We start from the raw sequence: 12,538 nt of genomic DNA on the forward strand, positions 1-12,538 counted from the left end.
CACACACACACCGCAGGAAAAGCCCAGGCTCCATTCCCGGCCTGTGCGGACTGAGCCGATCTCTCACACCCGGGGAGGGACTGAACCCCACACACACACACCGCAGGAAAAGCCCAGGCTCCATTCCCGGCCTGTGCGGACTGAGCCGATCTCTCACACCCGGGGAGGGACTGAACCCCACACACACACACACCGCAGGAAAAGCCCAGGCTCCATTCCCGGCCTGTGCGGACTGAGCCGATCTCTCACACCCGGGGAGGGACTGAACCCCACACACACGGCCCATTCTACATAATCTCTCCTCATAGGACAACACTCTCATCCCAGGAATCAATCTAGTGAACCTTCGTTGCACCGCCTCCAAGGCAAGTCTATCCTTCCTTAGATACGGAGACCAGAACTGTGCACAGTGCTCCAAGTGTGGTCTAACCAAGGTATACGGAGACCAGAACTGTGCACAGTACTCCAAGTGTGGTCTAACCAAGGGATATGGAGACCAGAACTGTGCACAGTGCTCCAAGTGTGGTCTAACCAAGGGATATGGAGACCAGAACTGTGCACAGTGCTCCAAGTGTGGTCTAACCAAGGTATACGGAGACCAGAACTGTGCACAGTGCTCCAAGTGTGGTCTAACCAAGGTATATGGAGACCAGAACTGTGCACAATGCTCCAAGTGTGGTCCAACCAAGGTATATGGAGACCAGAACTGTGCACGGTGCTCCAAGTGTGGTCTAACCAAGGTATATGGAGACCAGAACTGTGCACAGTGCTCCAAGTGTGGTCTAACCAAGGTATATGGAGACCAGGACTGTGCACAGTGCTCCAAGCGTGGTCTAACCAAGGTATATGGAGACCAGAACTGTGCACAGTGCTCCAAGTGTGGTCTAACCAAGGTATATGGAGACCAGAACTGTGCACAGTGCTCCAAGTGTGGTCTAACCAAGGGATATGGAGACCAGAACTGTGCACAGTGCTCCAAGTGTGGTCTAACCAAGGTATAGGGAGACCAGAGCTGTGCACAGTGCTCCAAGTGTGGTCTAACCAAGGTATACGGAGACCAGAACTGTGCACAGTGCTCCAAGTGTGGTCTAACCAAGGGATATGGAGACCAGAACTGTGCACAGTGCTCCAAGTGTGGTCTAACCAAGGTATATGGAGACCAGAACTGTGCACAGTGCTCCAAGTGTGGTCTAACCAAGGTATATGGAGACCAGAACTGTGCACAGTGCTCCAAGTGTGGTCTAACCAAGGGATATGGAGACCAGAACTGTGCACAGTGCTCCAAGTGTGGTCTAACCAAGGTATACGGAGACCAGAACTGTGCACAGTGCTCCAAGTGTGGTCTAACCCAGGGATATGGAGACCAGAACTGTGCACAGTGCTCCAAGTGTGGTCTAACCAAGGTATATGGAGACCAGAACTGTGCATAGTGCTCCAAGTGTGGTCTAACCAAGGTATATGGGGATCAGAACTGTGCACAGTGCTCCAAGTGTGGTCTAACCACGGTATATGGAGACCAGGACTGTGCACAGTGCTCCAAGTGTGGTCTAACCAAGGTATATGGAGACCAGAACTGTGCACAGTGCTCCAAGTGTGGTCTAACCAAGGTATATGGAGACCAGAACTGTGCACAGTGCTCCAAGTGTGGTCTAACCAAGGGATATGAAGACCAGAACTGTGCACAGTGCTCCAAGTGTGGACTGACCAAGGTTTGACAACTTCTCTACTTTTCAATTCTACCCTCTGGAAATGAACCCCAGTGCTTGATCATAAACAACCCAAGTCTGTGTAATCTCTCCTTGTAATTGAACCCGTGGACTCCAGGTATCGTTCTGGTAAATCTATGTTGCACTCCCTCCAAGGTCAATATACCCTTCCTAAGGTGTGGTACCCAGACCTGCTCACAGTACTTGAGATATGGTCCAACCAGGACGTTATATATCAATTTTGATCTTTCCTATTCTATCCAAGATGACATTACTATTTATTTTAATGTTACAATAGAGCATTGCACTGTCGGAGGTAGATGTATATACTCTAGGACTCGAGCCCCATAATCCAGGCCCACACTCCCCGGTGCCAGTACTGAGGGAGAGCTGCACTGTCGGAGGTACATGTATATACTCTAGGACTCGAGCCCCATAATCCAGGCCCACACTCCCCGGTGCCAGTACTGAGGGAGTGCTGCACTGTCGGAGGTAGATGCACATACTCTAGGACTTGAGCCCCATAATCCAGGCCCACACTCCCCGGTGCCAGTACTGAGGGAGCGCTGCCCTGCCGGAGGTAGATGTATATACTCCAGGACTCGAGCCCCATAATCCAGGCCCACACTCCCCAGTGCCAGTACTGAGGGAGCGCTGCACTGTCGGAGGTAGATACATATACTCTAGGACTCGAGCCCCATAATCCAGACCCACACTCCCCGGTGCCAGTACTGAGGGAGCGCTGCACTGTCGGAGGTAGATGTATATACTCTAGGACTCGAGCCCCATAATCCAGGCCCACACTCCCCGGTGCCAGTACTGAGGGAGCGCTGCACTGTCGGAGGTAGATGTATATACTCTAGGACTCGAGCCCCATAATCCAGGCCCACACTCCCCGGTGCCAGTACTGAGGGAGCGCTGCACTGTCGGAGGTAGATGTATATACTCTAGGACTCGAGCCCCATAATCCAGGCCCACACTCCTCGGTGCCAGTACTGAGGGAGCGCTGCACTGTCGGAGGTAGATGTATATACTCTAGGACTCGAGCCCCACAATCCAGGCCCACTCTCCCCGGTGCCAGTACTGAGGGAGCGCTGCACTGTCGGAGGTAGATGTATATACTCTAGGACTCGAGCCCCATAATCCAGGCCCACACTCCCCGGTGCCAGTACTGAGGGAGCGCTGCCCTGCCGGAGGTAGATGTATATACTCTAGGACTCGAGCCCCATAATCCAGGCCCACACTCCCCGGTGCCAGTACTGAGGGAGCGCTGCACTGTCGGAGGTAGATGTATATACTCTAGGACTCGAGCCCCATAATCCAGGCCCACACTCCCCAGTGCCAGTACTGAGGGAGCGATGCACTGTCGGAGGTAGATGTATATACTCTAGGACTTGAGCCCCATAATCCAGGCCCACACTCCCCGGTGCCAGTACTGAGGGAGCGTTGCACTGTCGGAGGTAGATGTATATACTCTCGGACTCGAGCCCCATAATCCAGGCCCACACTCCCCAGTGCCAGTACTGAGGGAGCGATGCACTGTCGGAGGTAGATGTATATACTCTAGGACTTGAGCCCCATAATCCAGGCCCACACTCCCCGGTGCCAGTACTGAGGGAGCGTTGCACTGTCGGAGGTAGATGTATACACTCTCGGACTCGAGCTCCATAATCCAGGCCCACACTCCCCGGTGCCAGTACTGAGGGAGCGCTGCACTGTCGGAGGTAGATGTATATACTCTCGGACTCGAGCCCCATAATCCAGGCCCACACTCCCCGGTGCCAGTACTGAGGGAGCGCTGCACTGTCGGAGGTAGATGTATATACTCTAGGACTCGAGCCCCATAATCCAGGCCCACACTCCCCGGTGCCAGTACTGAGGGAGCGCTGCACTGTCGGAGGTAGATGTATATACTCTAGGACTTGAGCTACATAATCCAGGCCCACACTCCCCGGTGCGAGTACTGAGGGAGCGCTGCACTGTCGGAGGTAGATGTATATACTCTAGGACTCGAGCCCCATAATCCAGGCCCACACTCCCCGGTGCGAGTACTGAGGGAGCGCTGCACTGTCGGAGGTAGATGTATATACTCTAGGACTCGAGCCCCATAATCCAGGCCCACACTCCCCGGTGCCAGTACTGAGGGAGCGCTGCCCTGCCGGAGGTAGATGTATATACTCTAGGACTCGAGCTCCCTAATCCAGGCCCACACTCCCCGGTGCCAGTACTGAGGGAGCTCTGCACTGTCGGAGGTAGATGTATATACTCTAGGACTCGAGCCCCATAATCCAGGCCCACACTCCCCGGTGCCAGTACTGAGGGAGTGCTGCACTGTCGGAGGTAGATGTATATACTCTAGGACTCGAGCTCCATAATCCAGGCCCACACTCCCCGGTGCCAGTACTGAGGGAGCTCTGCACTGTCGGAGGTAGATGTATATACTCTACGACTCGAGCCCCATAATCCAGGCCCACACTCCCCGGTGCCAGTACTGAGGGAGTGCTGCACTGTCGGAGGTAGATGTATATACTCTAGGACTCGAGCTCCCTAATCCAGGCCCACACTCCCCGGTGCCAGTACTGAGGGAGCTCTGCACTGTCGGAGGTAGATGTATATATTCTAGGACTCGAGCCCCATAATCCAGGCCCACACTCCCCGGTGCCAGTACTGAGGGAGTGCTGCACTGTCGGAGGTAGATGTATATACTCTAGGACTCGAGCTCCATAATCCAGGCCCACACTCCCCGGTGCCAGTACTGAGGGAGCGCTGCACTGTCGGAGGTAGATGTATATACTCTAGGACTCGAGCTCCATAATCCAGGCCCACACTCCCCGGTGCCAGTACTGAGGGAGCGCTGCACTGTCGGAGGTAGATGTATATACTCTAGGACTCGAGCCCCATAATCCAGGCCCACACTCCCCGGTGCCAGGACTGAGGGAGTCCTGCACTGTCGGAGGTAGATGTATATACTCTAGGACTCGAGCCCCATAATCCAGGCCCACACTCCCCGGTGCCAGTACTGAGGGAGCGCTGCACTGTCGGAGGTAGATGTATATACTCTAGGACTTGAGCCCCATAATCCAGGCCCACACTCCCCGGTGCCAGTACTGAGGGAGCGCTGCACTGTCGGAGGTAGATGTATATACTCTAGGACTCGAGCCCCATAATCCAGGCCCACACTGCCCGGTGCCAGTACTGAGGGAGCGCTGCACTGTCGGTGGTAGATGTATATACTCTAGGACTCGAGCCCCATAATCCAGGCCCACACTCCCCGGTGCCAGTACTGAGGGAGTGCTGCACTGTCGGAGGTAGATGTATATACTCTAGGACTCGAGCCCCATAATCCAGGCCCACACTCCCCGGTGCCAGTACTGAGGGAGCGCTGCACTGCCGGAGGTAGATGTATATACTCTAGGACTCGAGCCCCATAATCCAGGCCCACACTCCCCGGTGCCAGTACTGAGGGAGCGCTGCCCTGCCGGAGGTAGATGTATATACCATAGGACTCGAGCTCCGTAATCCAGGCCCACACTCCCCGGTGCCAGTACTGAGGGAGCGCTGCACTGTCGGAGGTGCCGTCTTTCGGATGGGAGCTTGATGTGCGCAAATTGACTGCCGCATTTCCTACATTGCAACTGCGGCTACACTTCAAAGAAAGTACTTCATTGGCTGTGGAGCGCTTTGGGACGTCCTGAGGTGGTGAAAGGCGGTGGACGAAATGCAAATGGTTCCTTTTTTTAATCGACGAATGCCCAAAGGCCACAGCACCAAAGTACTCTTTCGCAAGTGAAAGGAATTCTGAATCGGAGAAATGCAGGTTTTAAATTTAATTTGTTTATTCAATGAGATCGCGGCTGATCTTCGACCTCAACTCCACTTTCCTGCCCGATCCCCATATCCCTCGATTCCCCGAGAGTCCAAAAATCTATCGATCTCGGCCTTGAATATACTCAACGACTGAGCCTCCACAGCCCTCTGGGGCAGAGAATTCCAAAGATTCACCGCCCTCTGAGTGAAGAAATTCCTCCTCATGATAAAAAGCTGGGTGGGAATGTAAGTTGTGAGGAGGATGTCATATTTGAGCCTAAAATGAGCTTCCCACCACATATCCGCAGCATAACAAAGACCGCCAACTTCCACTTCCCGAACATCGCCCGTCTCCGCCCCTGCCTCAGCTCATCCGCTGCTGAAACCCTCATCCGTGTCTTTGTTACCTCCAGACTCGACTATTCCAACGCACTCCAGGCTGGCCTCCCACATTCCACCCTCGGTAAACTTGAGGTCATCCAAAAGTCGGCTGCCCCGTGTCCGAACTCGCACCGAGTCCCGTTCACCCATCACCCCCCGTGCTCACCCCCTCCCTATCTCTGTAACCTCCTCCAGTCCCTACAATTCTCATCCTCCTGTTCAAATCCCTCCATGGCCCTCGCCCCCTCCCTGTCTCTGTAACCTCCTCCAGTCCCTACAATTCTCATCCTCCTGTTCAAATCCCTCCATGGCCCCTCGCCCCCTCCCTATCTCTGTAACCTCCTCCAGCCCTACAATTCTCATCCTCCTGTTCAAATCCCTCCATGGCCCTCGCCCCCTCCCTAGCTCTGTAACCTCCTCCAGCCCCTACAATTCTCATCCTCCTGTTCAAATCCCTCCATGGCCCCTCGCCCCCTATCTCTGTAACCTCCTCCAGCCCCTACAACTCTCATCCTCCTGTTCAAATCCCTCCATGGCCCCTCGCCCCCCTCCCTATCTCTGTAACCTCCTCCAGCCCTACAATTCTCATCCTCCTGTTCAAATCCCTCCATGGCCCCTCGCCCCCTCCCTATCTCTGTAACCTCCTCCAGCCCCTAAAATTCTCATCCTCCTGTTCAAATCCCTCCATGGCCCCTCGCCCCCTCCCTATCTCTGTAACCTCCTCCAGCCCCGACAATTCTCATCCTCCTGTTCAAATCCCTCCATGGCCCCTCGCCCCCTCCCTATCTCTGTAACCTCCTCCAGCCCTACAATTCTCATCCTCCTGTTCAAATCCCTCCATGGCCCTCGCCCCCCTCCCTATCTCTGTAACCTCCTCCAGCCCCTACAATTCTCATCCTCCTCTTCAAATCCCTCCATGGCCCTCGCCCCCTCCTTATCTCTGTAACCTTCTCCAGCCCTACAATTCTCATCCTCCTGTTCAAATCCCTCCATGGCCCTCGCCCCCTCCCTATCTCTGTAACCTCCTCCAGCCCCTAAAATTCTCATCCTCCTGTTCAAATCCCTCCATGGCCCTCGCCCCCTATCTCTGTAACCTCCTCCAGCCCCTACAACTCTCATCCTCCTGTTCAAATCCCTCCATGGCCCCTCGCCCCCTCCCTATCTCTGTAACCTCCTCCAGCCCTACAATTCTCATCCTCCTGTTCAAATCCCTCCATGGCCCCTCGCCCCCTCCCTATCTCTGTAACCTCCTCCAGCCCCTAAAATTCTCATCCTCCTGTTCAAATCCCTCCATGGCCCCTCGCCCCCCTCCCTATCTCTGTAACCTCCTCCAGCCCCGACAATTCTCATCCTCCTGTTCAAATCCCTCCATGGCCCCTCGCCCCCTCCCTATCTCTGTAACCTCCTCCAGCCCTACAATTCTCATCCTCCTGTTCAAATCCCTCCATGGCCCTCGCCCCCCTCCCTATCTCTGTAACCTCCTCCAGCCCCTACAATTCTCATCCTCCTCTTCAAATCCCTCCATGGCCCTCGCCCCCTCCTTATCTCTGTAACCTTCTCCAGCCCTACAATTCTCATCCTCCTGTTCAAATCCCTCCATGGCCCTCGCCCCCTCCCTATCTCTGTAACCTCCTCCAGCCCCTACAATTCTCATCCTCCTGTTCAAATCCCTCCATGGCCCTCGCCCCCTCCCTATCTCTGTAACCTCCTCCAGCCCCTACAATTCTCATCCTCCTGTTCAAATCCCTCCATGGCCCTCGCTCCCTGCCTATCTCTGTAATCTCCTCCAACCCTATAACCCGCTGAGATATCTGTACTCCTCTAATTCTGCCCTCTTGAGGATTCCTGATTATAATCGCTCCACCATTGGCGGCCGTGCCTTCTGTTGCCCGGGCCCTGAAATTCCCTGCCTGAACCTCTCCGCCTCGCTACCTCTCTTTCCTCCTTTAAGACGCTCCTTAAAACCTACCTCTTTGACCAAGCTTTTGGTCACCTGCCCTAATCTGTCCTTATATGGCCTGGTGTCAAATTTCTTTGTCCCACAATACTCCTGTGCAGCGCCTTGGGGCGTTTTACTACGTTAAAGGCGCTATATAAATACACGATGTTGTTGCTGTTGATGCAGAGAGGCTTCAAGGGGATATAGACAGGCTAAGTGAGTGGGCAAGAACATGGCAAATGGAATATAACGTGGAGAAATGTGAAGTTATCCACTTTGGTAGGAAAAATCGAAAAGCAGAATATTTTTTAAACGGAGAGAGATTGGGAAATGTTGGTGTTCAGAGGGACCTGGGTGTCCTTGTACACGAATCACTGAAAGTTAACATGCAGGTACAGCAAGCAACTAGGAAAGCAAATGGTATGTTGGCCTTTATTACAAGAGGATTTGAGTATAGAAACATAGAAGATAGGAGCAGGAGTCGGCCATTCGGCCCCTCGAGCCTGCTCCGCCATTCAATGAGATCATGGCTGACCATCCAAACTCAGTACCCTGTCCCTGCCTTCTCCCCATATCCCTTGATCCCTTTAGCCTTAAGAAATATATCTAACTCCTTCTTGAATATATTTAATGAATTGGCCTCAACTACCTTCTGTGGTAGAGAATTCCACAGGTTCACCACTCTCTGGGTGAAGAAATTCCTCCTCATTTCAGTCTTAAATGGCTTACCCCTTATCCTTAGACTGTGACCCCTGGTTCTGGACTCCCCGACCATCGGGAACATCCTTCCTGCATCTATAAGAGTAGAGACGTCTTACTGCAATTATATAGGGCCCTGGTGAGACCACACCTGGAGTACTGTGTACAGTTTTGCTCTCCTTACCCAAGGAAGGATATACTTGCCATAGAGGGAGTGCAACTGGTTCCTGGGATGGGGGGGTTGTCCTATGAGGAGAGATTGGGTAGACTAGGCCTATATTCTCTAGAGTTTAGAAGAATGAGAGGTGATCTCATTGAAACACATACAATTCTTACAAGGTTTGACAGGGTAGATGCTGAGAGGCTGTTTCCCCCCTGGGCTGGAGAGTCTCGAACCAGGGGTCACAGTCTCAGGATAAGGGGTCGGCCATTGAGGACTGAGATGAGGAGGAATTTCTTCACTCGGAGGGCGGTGAATCTTTGGAATTCTCTGCCCCAGAGGGCTGTGGAGGCTCAGTCGTTGAGTATATTCCAGGCTGAGATCGAGAGAGTTTTGGATATTCAGGGAATCAAGGGATATGGGGATAGTGCAGGAGAGTGGAGATGAGGTAGAAGATCAGCCATGATCTCACTGAATGGCGGAACAGGCTCGAGGGGCCGAATGGCTTCCTCCTGTTCCTAGAATTGATCACTTATATTGAAAATTAATTATAAATAAACCCAATGGTCACCTCTCCCCCACCCCAAATACGATTTGGAGGAGGGGACCGAGTGCAACGTATCCAAGTTTGCCGACGATACAAAGATGGGAGGGAAAGCAGTGAGTGAGGAGGACATAAAAAACCTGCAAAGGGACATAGACAGGCTAAGTGAGTGGGCAGAGATTTGGCAGATGCAATATAGTGTTGGAAAGTGTGAGGTTATGCACTTTGGTAGAAAAAAATCAAAGAGCAAGTTATTATCTAAATGGAGAGAAACTGCAAAGTGCTGCAGTACAAAGGGATCTGGGGGTCCTGGTGCATGAAACACAGAAGGTTAGTATGCAGGTACATCAGGTGATCAGGAAGGCCAATGGAATCTTGGCTTTTATTGCAAGGGGGATGGAGTATAAAAACAGGGAAGTCTTGCTGCAGTTATACAGGGTATTGGTGAGGCCACACCTGGAATACTGCGTGCAGTTTTGGTTTCCATATTTAAGAAAAGATATACTTGCTCTCGAGGCGGTTCAGAGAAGGTTCACTCGGTTGATTCCGGAGATGAGGGGGTTGACGTATGAGGAAAGGTTGAGTAGGTTGGGACTCTACTCATTGGAGTTCAGAAGAATGAGAGGCGATCTTATCGAAACATATAAGATTGTGAGGGGGCTTGATCGGGTGGATGCGGTGAGGATGTTTCCACTGATGGGTGAGACTAGAACTAGGGGGCATAATCTAAGAATAAGGGGCTGCCCTTTCAAAACTGAGATGAGGAGAAACTTCTTCACTCAGAGGGTAGTAAATCTATGGAATTTGCTACCTCAGAGAGCTGCGGAAGCTGCAACATTAAATAAATTTAAAATGGAGATAGACAGTTTCCTAGCAGATAAGGGAATTAGGGGTTACGGGGAGAGGGCAGGGAAGTGGACGTGAGTCTAGGTTCGGATCAGCCATGATCCTATTGAATGGCGGAGCAGGCCCGAAGGGCCGTATGGCCTACTCCTGCTCCTACTTCTTATGTTCTTATGAATACTTAATCAAATGGAAAAATTACTTTTAAAATAAAAATTAAGAAATAACCTGATAAAATGGAAAGTTGGATAGAAATAAATTACCTTGAAAAATAATTTTAAAATAAGCCCAATAGTTGCCCCTTTATCCTCCCCCAGGTGGGACACCTTCAGAAGAAGTTAAATGTAATAAAAATGTTAAATACGAAGCTAAAGTTGTCTCATAAAATTCCGGTTTTAGGGAGATTCGAGAGGACAGAGATACGTTAAATTAAAATTAAATAATTTGGACAATGTTCAACCGTCCTCTCAAACAGGAAGGACATTTTTTCCCCCCAAATAGGAAGATGATATTAAAACTGAAAAACGAAGAATTAATAACCCCATGAACATAAGAAGATAAGAAATAGGAGCAGGAGTAGGCCAATCAGCCCCTCGAGCCTGCTCCGCCATTCAATAAGATCATGGCTGATCTGATCCTAACCGCCAATCCACTATCACAGAACCATCTCCTGAATCGAACAGAATTAGACACACGGAATAGGAGCAGGATCAGGCTACACGGCCCCTGGGCCCGCTCCGCTACCCACAGGGCCATGACCGATCCGAACCTAGACTCATGTCCAAATTCCTGCCCGCTCCCCGTAACCCTTAATTCCCTTTACTTCTAGGAAACTGTCTATTTCTGTTTTAAATTTATGTAATGATGTAGCTTCTACAGCTTTTTGGGGCAGCATATTCCATGGACCTACCACCCTCTGAGTGAAGTAGTTCCTCCTCATCTCAGTTTTGAAAGAGCAGCCCCTTATTCTAAGACTATGCCCCCTAGTTCTAGTTTCACCCATCATTGGGAACATCCTCACCGCATCCACCCGATCCAACCCCTTCACAATCTTATATGTTTCAATAAGATCGCCTCTCATTCTTCTGAACTCCAATGAGTAGAGTCCCAATCTACTCAACCTCTCCTCATATGTCCATCCCCTCATCCCCGGGATTAACCGAGTGAACCTTCTTTGTACTGACTCGAGAGCAAGTATGTCCTTTCTTAAGTATGGACACCAAAACTGTACGCAGTATTCCAGATGCGGTCTCACCAATACCTTGTACAACTGAAATGGGAAATTTGGACAGAAATGAGAATTTAGATTGCAAACCAATTAAAAATAAACCCAATTGTTGTCCCAGCCCCCAAAGTGGGAGCAAATCTTTCCCCGAATGGGAAAAATTATATTAATCACGAAAAATTAAGAATTAATAAGCTCAGGAAGTGGGGAATTTAAGAGAAATTATGATTTATATTCAGAAGTAATTATAAATAAACCCAATTGTTGTCCCACCCCCCAAACAGGCAGGAAATCTGTTCCCCAGTTGGGAAAATGATATTAATAATAAAAAATTAAGAATTAATAGTATGATTTGGACAGGTTGGGTGATTGGGCAGATGCAGTATAATGTGGATAAATGCGAGGTTATCCACTTTGGTGGCAAAAACAGGAAGGCAGATTATTATCTGAACGGCAGTAGATTGGGAGAAGGGGAAGTGCAACGAGACCTGGGTGTCCTTGTGCACCAGTCGCTGAAGGTAAGCATGCAGGTGCAGCAGGCGGTTAAGAAGGCAAATGGTATGTTGGTCTTCGTAGCGAGAGGATTCGAGTACAGGAGCAAGGATGTCTTGCTGCAGTTGTACAGGGCCTTGGTGAGACCACATCTTGAGTATTGTGTGCAGTTTTGGTCGCCTTATCTGAGGAAGGATGTTCTTGCCATGGAGGGAGTTCAGCGAAGATTCACCAGACTGATACCTGGGATGGCAGGAATGGCGTATGAGGAAAGATTGGGTTGATTGGGCTTGTACTCGCTGGAGTTTAGAAGAATGAGAGGGGATCTCATTGAAACTTATAAAATTCTAACAGGACTAGACAGACTAGATGCAGGAAGGATGTTCCCGATGGCAGGGGAGTCCAGAACCAGGGGTCACAATCTAAGGATAAGGGGTAAGCCATTTAGGGCAGAGATGAGAAGGAATTTCTTCACCCAGAGAGTGGTGAACCTGTGGAATTCTCTACCACAGAAGGTAGTTGAGGCCAATTCATTAAATATATTCAAGAAGGAGTTGGATATATTTCTTAAGGCTAAAGGGATCAAGGGGTATGGGGAGAAGGCAGGGACAGGGCACTGAATTTGGATGATCAGCCATGATCGCATTGAATGGCGGAGCAGGCTCGAGGGGCCAAATGGCCTACTCCTGCTCCTATCTTCTATGTTTCTATGAAATCTGTCCCCCAGTTGGGAAAATGATGT

Source organism: Somniosus microcephalus, unplaced genomic scaffold (genome assembly GCF_052327205.1).
Source record: "Somniosus microcephalus isolate GS21.2 unplaced genomic scaffold, FLI_Smic_1.0 unresolved_chr9, whole genome shotgun sequence".
Taxonomy (NCBI): Eukaryota; Metazoa; Chordata; class Chondrichthyes; order Squaliformes; family Somniosidae; genus Somniosus; species Somniosus microcephalus.